This window comes from Spermophilus citellus (assembly GCF_964194105.1).
Source record: "Spermophilus citellus genome assembly, chromosome: 9".
Lineage (NCBI taxonomy): Eukaryota > Metazoa > Chordata > Mammalia > Rodentia > Sciuridae > Spermophilus > Spermophilus citellus.
The window spans coordinates 137,007,332-137,017,848 of NC_138191.1; the positions used below are offsets into that span (position 1 = coordinate 137,007,332).

The following is a 10,517-nucleotide window of genomic DNA, read 5'->3' on the forward strand; positions in this document are numbered from 1 at the left end:
TGATGGTGCTTTTTGTTTTGTCAGCTAAAATTTTAAATTTAAATTTAAACAATAGTTAAATTTGAATCAAAGGGAGCCAGAAAAATCTTAGGGTTGAGATCATGTATCTAATATATTGTGTAAGATCATGATCAATAGTATTCTGCAGTCTTCAGGGGTGTGTCAGTGTCGTGCATCATTATTACCCCAGTATGTCATATATGCAATGAGATATTTTAAAAAAGAAAAACTGAAGGATATTTGTTTTGTGAAGATGTTTTCTTAACTTATTTTTTTAAGTCAGACAAATTTAGTTATTTCATATAGAACAGCAATTTCTTATGCAAAGTATTTTATTATATGATCAAATTAAATTCACTATAATATATTGCATTCTTAAATGTGTTGCATATAGATATTAAGTGTTAAGTATTTATTTTATGTGTTCTAACCTATCATCATTTGTAGCAATATTGTAGGTCATTCCTAACCACAGATCTAATAACTGTTTATCATTGTGAAGTTCTTTATTTGCACTTTTTTGATACGTTTATGTACAACTTAATTGTTTTGCCTCTTTTATCCAAAGCAGAGTTGGGGCTTCAGCTTTGCCAGCTTCCTTTCACTTGGACTCCAACTGCACTAAACTAACGTAAAGCACTAACAGCCCGGCACCCAGCAGCCTGCAGCGGGGAGCAGGCCGGCTGTGGCAGACGGCAACCCGGGGACTGGGCTTGGATTGGCAGGAGACTGGAAGGCAGGAGGGAGCTGGCTGGTGTTGCCAAGGCCCTGGGCAGGGGTCTCCACCCTTGGGAAACTCCCTGGAGAGCACCCTTCTAGTCTAGGGGCAGAGCAGCGGGAATTGGGACCTGAGCTGTGGGTCCCCACCAGGGCCAGGGCTCTGTGTCCTCCGGCTCTGCAGAGTCCTGACGTGGTCCAGTAGGTGTGGCCAGTGGGGGCGTCCACTGCGCGGTGTGAGCCAGGGCTCCCTGGTCTCCTGGGCTGCTCTCTGCACTCAGCGGGGACTCCAAGCCTGTGGTTCTGACGGCAGCCAGCACCACCCCAGCTCCACTCTTGGGCTCTCGCCTCCTATCCAGTGGCCCTCTCCTCTTGTCCAAACCCTACCCACCCTGGGCCAGCGTGTGCTCCATGCCTGGCAGGTGCCAGGAGCCTCTGCTCATCCCCCGAGAGCCACCTGGGCCCGCCCTCATCCCCGCTGGGGCTTCCCTTGTCTGACAGTGGAGACAGCACAGCGACAGCCACACCTGATGGGAGTGAGGGCAGAGGCCAAGCCCTGACCCACTTCTGGGGTCTTCAAACCCCACCTACAAAGCGGAGCCAAGTGTCCAAACCACAGGCCACTTGCCTGTGACAGGGCGGAGCACTGAGTAGCCTCTCCATTAACAGCCAGCTCGTCTCTGGTGTGCTTTAATGGCCTCCTGTCTTCTGCGCACAGGCGTGGAGCGGGGCAGGACTGTGCTCGCCTCCTTCCACGCCCACCTGTGTGCACAACAGGGGCTGGTAGTGTGAATCGCATCACCACGCCCCGTGAGCTCCGATGACTGAATACCTGAGTGGACCCCACAGCCTCCACCAATTCCCTTGATGGGGAGGTAGAAGGGCCCGTGTCCAGGCCAAGCTGGGCCAGCTGGGGTGCTCCAGAAATGACCCCGTCCATCACCGACCCCAAGAGCTGCGTTCTTGATGCTGGCTCGTCTCTGCGGGATGGAAGCCCTGTGCCCGCAGCCACGTCAAAGGAGGCCCCAAAGAACACGCAGAAGAAAGCAGCCTGACTGGAGGCAGCACTTACGGTGTCAGAGGTCGCTGACCTGACCTCACCTGGGCTACCAGTCTGCACAGCTGCTCTGCATGGAGGTGGGTGCCCAGGGCGGCTCGACATCCAGACGCTCAGCTGGTGTGGTGAAGGTGGAAATATCAGCAATCGCCGCGGTGGAAGCCCCCAGGGAGACCTGCAGCGTGGGCCTGGCTGACTTTGACGTCTGTTTTCTCTCAGGGCAGTGTGGACAGAGATCGGCCACTCAGAGTCCCTGGACTTCAGGTCCCTCGTTAGCTGAAAGGGCTTTTTGTGTCAACTGCTGGGGATTTTTACAGTCCCAGACCCTTTCCTGACCCCAGGGACAGATGGGGTTGATGGGCCACTGCTGTGACCTCAAGCAGGACGCAGCTGGCCCAGGGTCCTTCCCAGGCCAGAGGCGGAGGGCACAGAGAGAGGACTCGTGGCCCTGCCTGCCCTAGAAGCAGCCCAGCAGCCTCAGTCCACCGTCTCTCTTCAGGGTTCTGTTTGGAGCTTGCATGTCCCTCTGAGGCCCATGAGGCGGAAGGAAGCCAGGGCTCAGCGCCCCCAGGGAGATGGACTTGTGCAGCCCGCAGCCCTGGGTGACAGTCCTTAGTGCCAGAGACTGAGCAGCGGCTCCACTGAGCCACCTCGGATGGGCCGGGCCCAGGGGGACGACACTTCTGCAGCTCCTGATGTCCCAGGCAGGAGAGGACAAGGGTCCCAACTCTGCCATTCCCTTCTATCCCGACCCCAGCGATGGGAGGGCGAGACCCAGGCCCTGCTCGGGGCACAACTTCCGGGCCACCCTCCTGGGGACGCGCCCTCACTGAGGCTCCTGGACGCAGTGTTCCACCAGCTCTCTGGGTGTCCTCGTGCCCCGAGATGGCCTGCCGTCAACCCCTACGGCCCTCTGGAGCTCCCCTCCTCTTCCCCCCGCGCCCACCCCCACCTCCTTCCCCCCCACCCTGCCCTCTCTGGATGCTCAGAGGACCTCAGGTCCCACCCCGAGCCTGCCCCGGGCAGCCCTGTCTGCCGCTCACCCCGGGAAGGCCCGGCTGGCCGACTGCTGCAGCCTCTGCTGGCCCCACCCCGGCAGGGCTCATCCTGGACCCCAGCGTGGACAGGTGTGGGTTGCAGGGCCGGGAGGGACCTGGGTGTGCTGCCCCGCTGGGTCCTCCTCTGTATCCAGGCCCAGGGAGGACTGGGAGGGGAGAGGAGCTGGACGGGCACAGGGATCGGGCAGAGCTTGCACTTTCTCCTTCCCCTCCCACGTCTGGTGAGACAGGAAAGGGCTTGTTGTCCCTTGCTGAGGGGACAGTGATAGAGGACAGAGTCCAAGATGGGGAGCAGCTGACAGCCAGGCCCCTGAGAAGGGAGATGAGCTTGACCACCCCAGGTCGCTGCCCTGTGACTTCACCTGGCTGCCCTTGGTGACCCTGCCTTTCAAGCCACAGATCCTGGCAGTCCCACCCCCCACCCCAAGCACCTGCCCCAGAGCAGAGGAGACCAAGACCTGGTCGTGGGTTTTGTGAACATTCCCTGGGAACTTAGGGGTGCCACACCCAGTCACCACAGGTACACAGTCGGGACAGAAAGAGCAGTCCTTGCCCCTCAGTGGCTGGGTGAGCCATGGGTCCTAGGCCACCCCCTGAGGCAGCTCCCACCCCTCCCAGTGCACCCAGCCGCAGCCCCGCCTGCCCCCAGGCGCGGCCCCTCCTCACTGAAGGCTCTTTGTTACTGGGCTGTTTGTTTAAAGGCACAGAACCCCTGATCACCACCAGCCATATCTCGGGTCTGCCCCGCCCTCTGGGGATGCAGTCTGAGTGTCATTTCACTGTTTGGCTGCTTTTTATTGGCGGTGAGACTGTCAGAGAAAATGAGGACGACTTATCACACCTGCAGGAAGCCTGCCACCAGCAGTGAATGGCTGTCACCAGAGGGGAGGGGACGTTGGGTGGGAAGGACACCGTGAAAGCAGGAAAGGGAAACTGTGAGGAAAACGGTCTCCGCACTCTGTGGCAGGGACGGAGAGGCCCAGAGCAGAGTCCCCAGCAGAGTCCCCCCATGAAGGTCCTGAAGAGGCCACCATCAACCACAGGCGGCCACATACCTACCTATTGGATGTTCTGCAGGACATTGGGAGGCTGTAAAGCTGTGGCCAGCAGCAGCGCAGCACCAGGCTGGGTCCATGGGGTGCTGACCTGCAGAGAGGGGTGCAGATGCCTGGCCGGCACGCGCCTTCCCAGCACAAGATAGCACTGGGTGTAGACACTCGCTCCTGAGCTGGGCACCCCAAGGACCCCAGAGCTTGGAGGACAGATGCCAGCGGGTTTCCAGAACAGCCCATAACACAAGGTGGGGCTGCAGCAGCGGGAGGAAGGAGGGAATTAAAAACCATCAATCACAGCACACACACGAGTGCAGCAGGCCACCTCGGCCAATACTGCGTGCACAGCTCAGCGGCATCCAGCAGGCCCAGCTGCTGCGCCCCGTCCCCACACTCCACCCACAGCACTCCTCCATCCCCATCAAACACGAGCTCCCGGTGCCCCTTCCCCAGCCCCTGGCAGCCACTGCCCTACGTCTGTGTCTATGAATTTGAACACTAGATAAACGGAGGGAGATTTGTAAGAAATGCTTTATTTCGGAGCAGTCATAAACTTACAGAAAATCTGCACAGTGACCAGCGGTTCCCCTGCACCTCACAGCCCGTGTCCCCTGCTGTTAGCATCAGGAGTCGGCTGCCGATTTGCGATAAAGAAGGGACCCTTCAGATGGGAGACCATCAACTAAAGCCCAGGCTGAACCTGGACTTCCTCAGCCCTCACCTGATGTCCTCCCAGGTCCCACGAGAGCTTCGGCTCCCAGATCTCCTTAGGACTCTTGAGGCAGGGACAGTTTCTCAGAGCTTCCTTGTCTCTTGTGACCTTGACGATGTTGAGGAGGGCTGGTCAGGTCCTCGCCGGGCACTGATTCTCCCACCTCAAAGAAAAGAATCTCATTTTATTCCTTCCAATTGTTGGCTCTGCTGACATCTTGTCCCTCGCCCCCCACATTTACAGAACCCCCCATCTCAAGCACATGTCCAGGGTTCCCCAGAGGGGCAGTGAGTGGACATAAGGAGCAGGCCTGAGGACTGCCCCATGTGTCCACCCTTTCAGCGTCCCAGCTACTGGGTTCTGCCCTCTGGCTGCCCTCGAGGGTGCTGGCAACAGGCATCTCCCCTCCACATCTCTTCCCGAGAAGGTGCCCTGAGCCCCCAGGGGACCGTCCCTCCCACTGACCATTCTTTTCTACATTCACCTCAGAGAGGCCAGCATCCCTTTGGGGGCTGAGCTCCTGGATTCAACCAGGGGCGGGAAGTCACACCAACCACTCAAGAGCTCGTCAATCCTGCCTGCCTTCTCCCTGCTGAGCCCTTCCATGAGCAAGAGCTGGGTTTTCCCCCTGAGTCCACACAGTTCACACTTCTAAGCTTCCAACTGGTGTGGCGAAGCGGATGGCTAATTAACCATGCCGCCCAGCATGCCCTGTCCACCAGCCTGGCTACTGGTAAGCCAAGCTGTGCCTCACCTCACCTACTAAGCAGCAGTAGCCAGTTCTTCGCCTCTGCTCTGCTGATACTCCAAGAACCAGCCTTGACTCTAGAATTGTTTTGCGATCAGGCACGGGGCGGGGGGGGGGGGGATTCCCCTTCTCATGTCTTCTGTAACATCACATGGAAGGCCTACACACTGCAAGGAAACAAGAAAGAGATTAAAGGTACACAGTTTGGAAAGGGAGAAATAAAACTGTCCTTGTGTACAGAAGATATGATCATTTATGTAGAAAACCCCAAAGAATTGACAAAAGTTCCTGGAGTGAATACCTGATTATATAGAGACATTGCACAACGCAAAGTTAATTTACAAAAGCCAATTGGTTTTCTATATTCCAGCAAAGAACAAATGAATTTTAAAATTAAAAACACATTACCATGTATATGAGCACTCCCAAAGGGAAATATTTTGTGATAAAGCTAAGCCATTTTCACATGAGCCATATGAGGAATGCTGTGTGACTCTAACGAAGGACATCTCCTGAGAACTAAATCAGTGGACATCCCATGTGCATGGATAGGAAGATTCAATGTGGCCAAGACATCAGTTCTTCCCAACTTGATCTACGGATTTGAACAATAACAATTTAAATCTCAGTGTTGTGGTTTGAATCTCTAATGTCTCCCAAAGGCTTGGTCCCTAGTGCAGCAGAGTTCAGAAGAGGGGCTTTGCGGAATGATGACATCATGAGGGGTCTAACATCATCAATGAATCGACCCATAACCTGACGGGATACAGGGAGGTGACGGAAGCTACAGGAGGTGGGGCTCAGCGGAGGGGAGAGAGTCCTGGGGACTGTGCCCTGGGGAACCACACTTTGTCCCTGGACACTCCCTTAATCTCTCCTTCTTTTCCTCTCTGTTTCCTGGCTGCCAGGAGCTGAGCTCATCTCTTCTGCTGCACACTCCCCGCCATGAATTGCCGCTTCCCCAAAGGCCTGCAGCGTGGAGCCAAGTGTGGGCTGAGACCTCTGGAACTGTGAGTCAACAAACCTTTCTCCCTTAAGTTGGTTTCTCCCGTATTTTTGTCACAGTCGTGGAAATGTGATGGCACACTCAGCAAGTTATTTTGCAGTCATCAACACACTGATCCTAGAGTTTAGCTGGAGAGGCAAAAGGGACCCAGTCTGAGGACCGTCCATACCTAGCTCCAAGGTTGACCATAAAGCTACAAGACAGTGTGGGATTGGAAAAACAAAAGACAAATGATAAATGGAACCGAATAGAGAGCCCACAGCGGACCCCCCATAGATACAGTTAGCTCATCTTTGACAAAAGGGTAGAGTTGAAATAAGGAGCAAAGATTGTCTTTTCAAAATGGTGCTGGAACAGCTGGATGTGAACACAGACCTTCCCCCAACAGAAATCAACCCCAAATGGATCAGGGGTCGAGATGTGCAATGTAAAACTACAGAATTCCCTGCAGATAACAGGAGGAGACCCAGGTGACTTGGATCTGGTGGTAACTTTTTAAACAGCAATATCAAAGGTACGATCCATGGAAGAGAGAACCGATAAGCTGACTTCATCAAGATTTAAAACCTGTGCAAGACTAAAAACATGTCAAAACATGAGAAAACAATCTATAGACCGGGAGAAAATGTTTGCAAAAAATGCATCTGATAAAGGACCGTTACCCACATCGTGCCCAGGACTCTAATTCAGCAGTAAGAAAATGAGGAGAGAACAAGAAAACCTCACAACGCCTCTCCAGACATGCAGGACACCAGGGAAGTGCCAATGCGACGCCAGCACAGCCCCGTCAGGGCGACCAGATCCAAGACACCGCCACTCCGGGGCCAGCGAGAATGTGGAGCAGCAGGACCCTCACGCATGGCAGGAGAGAGTGGGAAAGGGGCGGCCCCTTGGGTCAGCAGGTACCAATCACAAGGCCAGGAGCAGGGCCTGGGAGGCTCAGCCTCTGCTCAGCTCAGGCTGGGCCAGTGGACCTGAGTTCATGGGTCGTGGCTGAGCCCAGCTACGCAGACCCTGTGCCCAGGCCTGCGGGAGGGGAATGAGAACCCACTGAGGGATGAGAACCCTTCCCAAGGGCGTACGCGGTCTGTGAGTGAACAACTGCAGCAGTGCTCTGTACCCGGGGAGCCCCTTTCAGCCTCTGTGCCTTGGGGTGTGGAGAGGGTGGCTGGACGTCTCATCGGGGAGCTCCCGTCAGTAGCACGGCTATAGACCGTCACTGGGTCTCGACGGTAGGCAGCGTATCATCAGCGTTGGTTGCTATAACTAAATACTTGAGGTGGGCTGCTTATAAAAGGAGATTGTTCAGCTCACAGTTTGGGAGGTTCAAAATGTGGTTCCTGCATGGGCCCAGCTCTGGGAGGGCCTTCTTGGCTGTGCCACCTCTCGGTCATGGCAATGGCGGAGCCATCACATCTGGAAGTGGGAAGCCTAGGAGGCTGGGTAGGGCCAGGCACAGGCTTCTACAGTAACTTGGTCCCGCAAGGGTTGGGCACACCACAGCGACCTGAGGACCCCCCACCAGGTTCCACATCTACCCGGGGGGCCACCCCATCAACCCCAGCAGGCAGGTTTCACAGGTGACGATACAGGAAGAGCAAACCAGGAGAACAGCAGTGGGCGCGGTGTGAGGGCCCCTCAGCATGTGCAGCCCTGACCCCGCGCAGGGGTGAAGCAGGTGGGGGCTCTGGGGGGTGGCTCACGAGTCTCACAGGAGGGCTCAGCACCCTGATAAAAGAGGCCCGAGAGACCCTCATCCTTGCACCACGTGAGGAGACAGCGGGAGCCGGAGGAAGAAGAAAGGGGGCTGCCTGCATGTGGGGTGGACGCGGAGGGCCCCGTGGGGAAAGCCAGGAGGTGCCGGAGGGGGAAGAGGGAGCCCTGGGGTGCAGGGCCCCTGCGCAGGCCACATGGTGTCCAGAGGCAAGACTGGGTGCCGGGGCAGGGAGCCGAGGCAGCCGGGGAGCCGAGGCAGCTGGGCTGGGGGAAGTGGTCACCTGCTGCTGAGCTGCCCTCTTGAAAGCAGGACCACCTCATTGTGCTTTGGGTCTTCAACCCTCTGGGCTGATGGACTGACGACGGCTGTGCACGGTTGGCAAGGAGAGGCCTGGCTCCCAGGAGTTGAGGTGGCGCCCTGTCTCCGTGGGACCTGGGTTCTCGACTCTTTCATGGGAGTAGAAGATCCCCGCCCCAGACGTTCCGAGGCAGTGGGCAATCCCCCACCGTGAGCCTCCTCTGCGGGGTCCGTGGAGGGCATCCACCCTCGGTCTCCGTTGTCCCGATTAAAGCAGGGCTTGCCTTGCCCCAGGCCCCGGGGCCAGGGCAGGGCAGGTGGCAGCCTGCCCGCAGCCCCCACCCCTGCACCCGGGCTCCTGGCGCTCCCTCCTTCCCTGTGCAGCGGAGAATGATACTTGACTAGTTGCCAAACATTCTATTTTGGTCTCTGAGCTCATGTGACTGAGCCGTGACAAGGAGGCCGTCTTTCACACCAGCCGAGTCACGGGTAAGGCTCTGATGCGGGTATTTTTGGTGTGGGTCAGAACTGTGCTGTTTCTAAATGTTCTCTTTCTCCTCCCCTAAAACCAGCAGGAGGCCCAGAGAAGAGGCAGCTGAACTTCCGACAGGGGGTCACAGAGGAGCCTGAGGCAGGGTCTGGGGGCCCCCTGCAGGGTCGGGGCATCCCAGCTTCCCTCCAGCCCTCCTCCAACACCGGCTCCCCACACACTGATTTTGTGAGCTAAATGTTCCTCATGCCGCAATCCCTGGTCTTCTAAGTGACATTGATTGAAAAACATGAATGGGCGGCAGTGTTTATGAAGGACACTCAGCACTGACCGGCACTGAGGTTGGGGCTTGCGTATTGAGGAGGAGCATCCTGGATTAATAACCTCTGAGGCCTGGGGACCCCAAAGTAGCTGGCAGGGAGGCCTCCAGGAAGAGCAAAGAAGTCAATGCGGTCAATTATTTGTCATTTACAATTTAAATAAACCCCGGTGATCCCATTAACATCTCAGTCAGAATTGGATAAGCCGCTGTGTGAGGTGTGGAGTCGTTTTTCTGGGACCAGGCCAGCTCCTTCCTGGACTTCACCCGGAGGACTGGGGCTTCTCAGCTATTGGCTGTGTCCGGAGTGGACTGGACCCAGGAAAGGAATCCAGGAAGTGAGGGTGGAGTGGAGGGTGCCGGGGGTGCAGACAGGGAGGAGGTGGCTCAGGGGGGCAGCTGCAGGGCAGGTGGGGCAGCAGGTGAGGAGGAGGGTGTTAGAGGACCCCCCCCCCAGCTGGCCAAGCACAGGCCCCAGCAGGAGCGCTTAGGGCTCTCCTTTCACCACAGTCCGACTTCCACCTTCTACCGCCTGCCTGGAGTAGAGTTCTGAGCCCCTGAAGGCGCACATTGGGCAGGGGGTGGTGAGGGAGGAGTGGCCCCTCAGGGGCCACTGAGTGGCTTGGGCTGTCCAGGGAAAACTTTCTGAAAAGTCTCATGTACTTCTTTTTTCATTTTTTTTTTCAGTATTATTTTCAAAGGACCAGCTGGCAATTGACAACTATTGAAAGGAGAAAAGATGATTACCGTGTGCTGTGGGGACCCGAAGAAGGAATCAGAGCCTTTCCACCTCTCTGAGTTGGGATTCCACCCCTCTGTGTGTGTGCATATGGGCGTGTGCATGCGTGTGTGTACGTGTGGGTGTGTGCGTGTGCTCTGGGGACCCATAGCCTCAGGGGTCAAGGAAGGCCTGTTCACACAGAGAGACTGCTGAGAGGGGCCCGCATGGACCCCCTGGGTGGTTTGCACCCCGAGAGGAAAGCCCTGAACAGCGTTTGTGAGGCTGATGGGGCCGCCCACTGTGCCTCCCGACCCACCGCCTCTGGGCTGAGCATGTGAGGTCTCAGCTCCATTTGTGGCATCTCCTGACCTCACGTCCAGCTTAGCAGCAGCATGTGCTCCAGGCAGACACTCCATTATTGGACTTCTGGAGCTCTCTTCTGGTGGAGAGGGAAGAGAGAGGCGTACCCCACACAAGGGCCTCTGCCTCCCAACACCTGGGCTGTATTTCTTCCAGGAGGGCTGTGGGGCCAGAAGACACCCCTTCAAGTCCACGAAGAGTTGGCAAGAAAGACCCTTGTTCACCAAGGGACATAGGGGGCTCCCTCCAGGCTCCCTGGCCTT

The 10,517-nt window shown here is 56.5% G+C and overlaps 1 long non-coding RNA gene across 1 annotated transcript; it reads right to left on the reverse strand.

Moving 5' to 3' along the window:
• Positions 1 to 4,428: 4,428 nt before the first annotated feature.
• On the reverse strand, positions 4,429 to 8,712 carry LOC308657110. Its single transcript, XR_014023850.1, has 3 exons — positions 8,348 to 8,712; positions 5,356 to 5,511; positions 4,429 to 4,759 (listed from the first exon to the last, which is right to left on the reverse strand). It is a non-coding gene; the product is annotated as an uncharacterized lncRNA (long non-coding RNA).
• Between the last annotated feature and the right edge of the window lie 1,805 nt (positions 8,713 to 10,517).